This window comes from Calidris pugnax, unplaced genomic scaffold, assembly GCF_001431845.1.
Source record: "Calidris pugnax isolate Ruff unplaced genomic scaffold, ASM143184v1 scaffold188, whole genome shotgun sequence".
In the NCBI taxonomy this organism is placed as follows: domain Eukaryota; kingdom Metazoa; phylum Chordata; class Aves; order Charadriiformes; family Scolopacidae; genus Calidris; species Calidris pugnax.
The window spans coordinates 5,091,010-5,097,371 of NW_015091257.1; the positions used below are offsets into that span (position 1 = coordinate 5,091,010).

A 6,362-nucleotide genomic window follows, 5' to 3' on the forward strand; every position below is an offset into this window, starting at 1 on the left:
AACTGGTCATCTGCTATAGTGTTTTCCTGCCTCTGAAGTTATAGTTCGGGCTGGCCCAACATCCTCTTGCCTAAGAGCTACTGAACTTCACTGTTAACATTTGTTTCAATTGAAACTTGATACTGAAGGAGCAAAGGTTTTATTGTTTGTTTATTTTGAAAGAGGTTTTGTTGGCTCAATCTAACTGTTCCAGGGTTTGCTTTAAAAACAAAAACTAATAAAAAAAATCTGTGATGCAAATTATGGCATTAATCTGCTCCTCTGAAATGTAAAGATGTTTTCTGACTGAAATGAAAGGAAAAGGAGTTTGAACCTACATGCAGATCAACAATATGCCTCTGACACCTTTCCTGTCCTCGTCGTTCTGAAATCAAAGCCATCTCCTGAACTACTAGTTCACAATTGTGGTTCCTGGAATAACAGCGCATTATAATTACAGGAAAAGCGGACAGGGAAGCACTAATAAATGTTATTATCCACATCAGCTGGAAAATAATTTTGCTGTACTTTCTTCAAAAGGCTACAGAAGTCGGGAGGGGGTGACACTCTAGAGATGAGTGTGGCGATAAGGCAAGACTTGGCAATCTGCACCTCAATATCTGCACAGGAAAACGCTTCTTGTGCAAACAGTCACATGCAAGGACAACTTGAGGCCTACAGCGTCCCTGTGCACAGTGCTGGCAGCTGGCACCCGCCGGGGCTGACTCCGCTACACCAAAAAGCCAAGCCACAGCACAGCACGACTGCGGGCTGATGCTCCTCCATTCCTTCCACACCACCAGCTGAGCCACCGTGACAGCAACAAGCCCTTCGCCAGGGGCCTGGCCGGGATCGGGAAGGAGAAGGAAGCCATTAGTTAAATATGGATGCAACCTCCTCCACAAAAACCCAGGGGAAGAGAGCAGGAGAGAAACACCAGGAGCATCCCTGCAGGCAGCCTGAAAGCAATGGCACCGCTCCTTCCCTGCTCCTCAGGAGCTGCACCGGCGCCCAAGCCCAGAAATCCCCGGGTGCTAAGACTGGCTGGCTGGGGGAGGAAGAAACAATCTGACTTTTTCATATTGTTGCAAGGGAATATCCCCCAAAAAATGTACGTGTGCAAGCTTCTCCGGTGTGTTTTCTGCCATTGATGAACATTCCCAAGAAAAGATGTTTTCCTCTCTGAACTACGGCTGGCATTTTGCAGCACTTCCTGAACGTCTTGAATGAAAAACTGAAGACAGGTTTACCAAGACTAAACATATTTATTTAAACACAGCTGTTTGTTTAGAAGCAGAATGAGAGATGCAGGGCAAGCAGTTTATTGGATTTGTTCTGAAGATATACTTCTGGGCCTAGACCTTTTTTTGGGGGTTAATTTTTGTTTTGGTTTTTTTTGTTTTGTTTTTTTTTCCTGAGGGGGGCAATGTTCTGACTGCTAGCATGCCCTCTGCTGTGATTCATTCAGTGACTCCTTTTAAGTTGCCAGGATAAATTATTGATTCAACATGGTAATGCTGCCTAATTCCAGAGCTGTGCATATCAACAGCACCAAGGTATGCAATCCAACAAAAAGTCATGATTTTGAAAGACAAAGTGGTGTAATGTGCAATGATGTAACCGTGCCATAGCGTCAGACTGTGCATTGACAAAATATTTCATATCAGCATGTATTACTATTGCTTTCAGATCTCTCCATTTCAATCCATGACACGGTGTCTTGAGGAAGTACAGAGGTTCCTGGCATTTCATTAAATCTTACAGTTTCCTTTGCAATTACGTGGCAGTTCCTGAAAGCCACTCTAATAAAAGAGCCGATGTGTCTTTAATATTTAAAATTAGTATGACACACCTTGGATCATAAAAAGTTCATCAGGGACTGATAAAATGCAAGTTATTTTAGAGCAAGGGAGTGTTACAGACTCACCCCACCCTTCACTTTTATGTATGTCACAGCTTTGCCATTGTTTTGAGATGGATCTGGCACTTGGCAATAGCAGCACAGAGTAGCACTAACACAGTTAAGGATATGCCAGCATAACAGAGCCTTTATTATAATGCTGTAAACCACACTTCAGCTGTCTTAATAGCTCAAGTATAAACTGCTAATCATCCCTGCCTCTCGTCAAGTGCTATACAGCATAACTTGCCCTGTGGAAAAAAAGAAACAAAACAAACCCCCCCCCCCCAAAAACCAAACCAACAAAATCCCCACATCTCTCGCTTTTCTATAAGAGGAGGTAGTTTTTCCCTCACTTGCCGAAAACACAGCGTTCATAGCCTAGGCTTGGCAAAAATCCAGAGCAGCTTCAACTCTAAGAGCTTCAACTCTAAGCCAAACTGAAGACACCAGCACCCTGCAGAACAAAATCCACTGGGAATGAGGCACCTCATTGCCTTTGGGAAGCGCTGCAGCTTGTTACAAGTGCAGCTGATGGAAATGCTCTTTTTTAGCTCGCCGAACTTTCCATGCTAAACCAACTAGCGCCGCTTTGGTTTGCTGAAAACCCTTCTGCACACAGAAGCCTTAAGGCTACAAACGCGCCTCTTCCTTTCTCCCTTGAATTCCCACCCACATTGAGACAGAGCGCACCTTCGGAGAAGCTGCTCTTTCCCTCGCCTCCTCCACGCACCTGGCCAACACCACCAGCCAGTACCAAGGATTTTGAGAGCCTGCAGAGAGGATCCTTCTGCTGGCCTCGCAGCAGACTGAGCTGCAGCAGGAGGAGGAAGAGGAGGAGGAAGAAGGAACCCTATCACTTCATCCCTGCTCTCCCTGGGGTGGGCTGTGCTGCCTCCTCACTCCTCTCAGACCCCCCCTGACTGTCCTAACCCAAACCCATGACTCACCTCTCCAGGGCAGGGCTTGGACCAAAGCACCAGGGATGGCGATGCCACCCCTTGCACCAGGCAGGGCTCTGGTTCCCCGGTGACGAAGAAAATAGGTTCAAAACCCCGTATGAGAGTCACTGGGATTGTGAAACCGAGCACGGGGATGTGAGGAAACGCGGGGCGTGCAGCCACCCTGCAACTTTAGCTCTGCCCCTTGTGCACGCACAGCGATGGCACCCTGGCTAATTACACGGTAGGTATCGTTGTCGCACCAGCCCTGCCTCATCCAGCGCAGAGACAACCAGAAAATGAGCATTTCCTCACTTCTGAGACTACCTAAATAACTCTCTCAGCTGTGTGCGTGGGGGAGAGGGATTAATTCTTAGATGCAACTTTTTTTTTGCCTGCTGACAATCCTTCCTACCTGGTCGCTCTCTACCTGGTCTGCTTCTCTGGATGTTTTACAACCTACAGCTCGTAGGGCTTTGAGCAGGAAGTGCTTGGTCTGTCATTATGCTTTACTCATATACACTAAAAGCCCTCGATACATGAATTGAAATTAAGAGAAGCATGTTCCTAATTTAATATTTCATGATTAATTGTAAGGAAACTCACTACAAATGGTGATACCGATTAACTAGAAATCGGGGCAAATTAAAAATATGAATGATATCTCATTCACTTTAAGGAAGAACAGGAGTCAGCTTTTAGGTCTTCTGAACTTCAGCCATGCTACCACCTTCTTCAGAGACACTTTTCTATATGACACGTACTAAATTTTACTACAAAGACTTCAAAACTACCAAGTATTCAGCATTTAGTCTTCCCCTACCAAATTTCAATGAAGGATGTACAGTAGAAAATTCCAGAAAAAGATACCAAATGAATTCCTTGAGAAGCTTTTAGAATATCAGAAGAGATTAACACTATTATATGAACTAGTTTTGTTATCAGTAGGCTGACTTTTAGTGACCACGTTTCCTGTGTTAATATCCTGGTCCCACAACTAATATTAGTTTGTCTTTTATCAATGGACTGATTAGCTTTTTGCTTTTAAAAAGCTGCTGATATCAAGATCTGTAGTCACATAGGGCATTTTTTTTCCAATTAATTAAGATCAAGCACTAATAATAAAAAAAACCCAAACATCCAAGCAGTAACTTCTAATAAAACTAGTAATTGTTTAAACCTCTGAACACTAACACAATTTACACTACATATCGGCTGTTACACTGTTTATGCGATTAGTACTTGGAAAATGTTTTAATATATGTTAAACATAAGTTCCCCTTTACTTCCACACACTGATTTTAGTCAGTAAAGCAATCACTGACTGCACACCGTTTATCCTCCCAGCTCTCTACTTCCCTTCCCTGAGCTTCAGGGTCAGAATTTCAGACCAAATTTCCTACTCCTTATTGGGGCAGGAGCGGAGGTTCACTTCAGTAGCAAATATTACTACCTTTTCAGTTTGCAAATCAAAACAATTACCAAGTTATTGCACTGAATCAAGATTTCAGAGCTCAAACTACCCTCTTTCCCTCACAAAAAAACTGTCTTGAATCCCATCTATAAAAATTAGATAGATGAACCCTAATAGGATGGGATAGAATAGATGGTGACTTTTAAAAGCCATGCGAAAGCACATGTGCCAAGAGCATGCAACTCTAAGTAAGGGTGAAGAAAAAGAAAAGAAAAGAAAACAAAACTTATATGGGTTACTTGTCTTGAAATCCTGAACACTTCTTCCCGGCAAGCACAAGCTTTTCTTGGAAAATTCAGAGGCAGGAGGGCTGCACTCACACTGGACCCCTTCGCTCACCCACGGAGCTCGAGGAGGAGCCACCGGGCATCCCTCAGTTTGAAACCTTCCACGGGCAGAGCTGCACGGCTGCCGCATGAAGAGTGGGAGCTGTGACGGGGGAACCGGGGCCAAGGGGATGGGGTGGGAGGCAGGGCTGACTGCGCCGCCCTGCCCTCCCCAGCCCCGCTTTCCCCCTCCAGGCTCTCCCCCAGGAAAGGCACCCTGACAATAAAATGCCTGTACTGCTGAAAAGTTTCAGACACCCCGTCGAAAACATAGAAAATGTTAAACATACGCACCTTCCTAGGTTAGTGTCTGGAAAAGTTACTTGGGAGTTTTCTTACAGTCAGTGTAGTTTACTGATCCAAGCTTTAATTAAGCATGTTCTAACCAACACTTTCACTCTCTGTTGCACTGCAGTCGCTATTTTGAAGTTATGGAAACAAGGTTACTCTGGGAAGAAAAAAAAACACAACTTCCCGTTGACAAGCTGATTCACTTTTTTAAGCAATGGCTGGACGCAGCGAGTTGAAGAGAAGCAGCAGGTAACTGCCAAGAGGCAACTGCACACAAACAACTATCTGAGGAGGAAACTACTTGTCCTTGGAAGAAACCATCCCAAGTCAGGGCTGAAAGAAAACTTTCCACATCTGTCAAATCTTCCCTGGTCCTACTCAGGCAGCTGACATTTCCCAGGTTGGATCTTCACTGCTTTCCCCCGGCATTTCCAAATGCAACACTTTTTTTTTTTTTTTTTTTTTTTAATTTAATAGTAGCTAAGAACAGACTGCAACAAAACACTCCGGTCACATTTTCGTCATGCTGTTTCTCTGTGGTTCGAAAAAAGATTTGGAAAGTGTTACACACCCTAGGCACAATACCCAGCTTTGCTCTGCCAAGAAAAACTAACGCTACAAAAATGCTCAGATGACTTTGAACTGTACGCACATCTGCCCTTTTTGTCACCAGCGTTCTCTCGTTTGTTTGGAGTTTTTATCTCTGTCTTTTGAGAATAGGAAAGGAAAATCCCAGCCTATCGCAGTAGAATCGGGAATGGATAAAAAGTAGACAAAACACTACCCAAGGACAGCATGTGTGATGAAATGCACAAATATGCTCTTACTATGTGGTGTACTTGTCCCATCTCCTCCCCAGCACTTGAGATATTCTCTAAAACAACCTCCTCCTCTGCCCCATCTCCTTCCCGAAACACTGTGCCCTCTCGATGTTATTCTTTTTCACTGTTCCTCTGGTGAAGACTCTCTGCAGAGCCACAAAGGCTCACTTGCTGCTGAGCAGAGAAAGTTGAAGGCACTGATGTGCCCGCAGTCGTAGGCACAGCTCTGACGATCCCCTACGCGTCCGTCCGGACTCGTAGTTTTCTGGAAGTTTATAAACTCAGAAGCATTTTAAAGTCTTCAAGAGTAACGTGAGGGAAAGAGGAAATGCAGATCTGTGTTTTCTGGCAAACTCAAAGTTTCCTCTAGCCGGTATTACGCATGCTGTTGACCCAAATCGGAAAAGTGCGAAAACATTAACTTCTCCCACCGGCAACTAACCTGAAGCCCCTCCGAGAAGAGGACAAGTGCCACTCACTTGTCAGCTCGGAGGCTGTCAGCCAGTGACAGCCGGTACCGAGGAACTCAGCGTCCAGACAGGGGGCACGTCCCCCTCCCGGCGCGGCCGGGGCAGGGAGGCCGCGGCCGGCGGTGCCAGCCGCCCCGGCGGGCGGAAAGCGGCAGCGGGG

The 6,362-nt window shown here is 45.3% G+C and overlaps 1 protein-coding gene across 5 annotated transcripts in view; it reads right to left on the bottom strand.

Moving 5' to 3' along the window:
• The window catches only part of DHRSX (dehydrogenase/reductase (SDR family) X-linked), a 233,957-nt gene that overhangs the window by 176,633 nt on the left and 50,962 nt on the right, over positions 1–6,362 (bottom strand). The window lies entirely within an intron of this gene.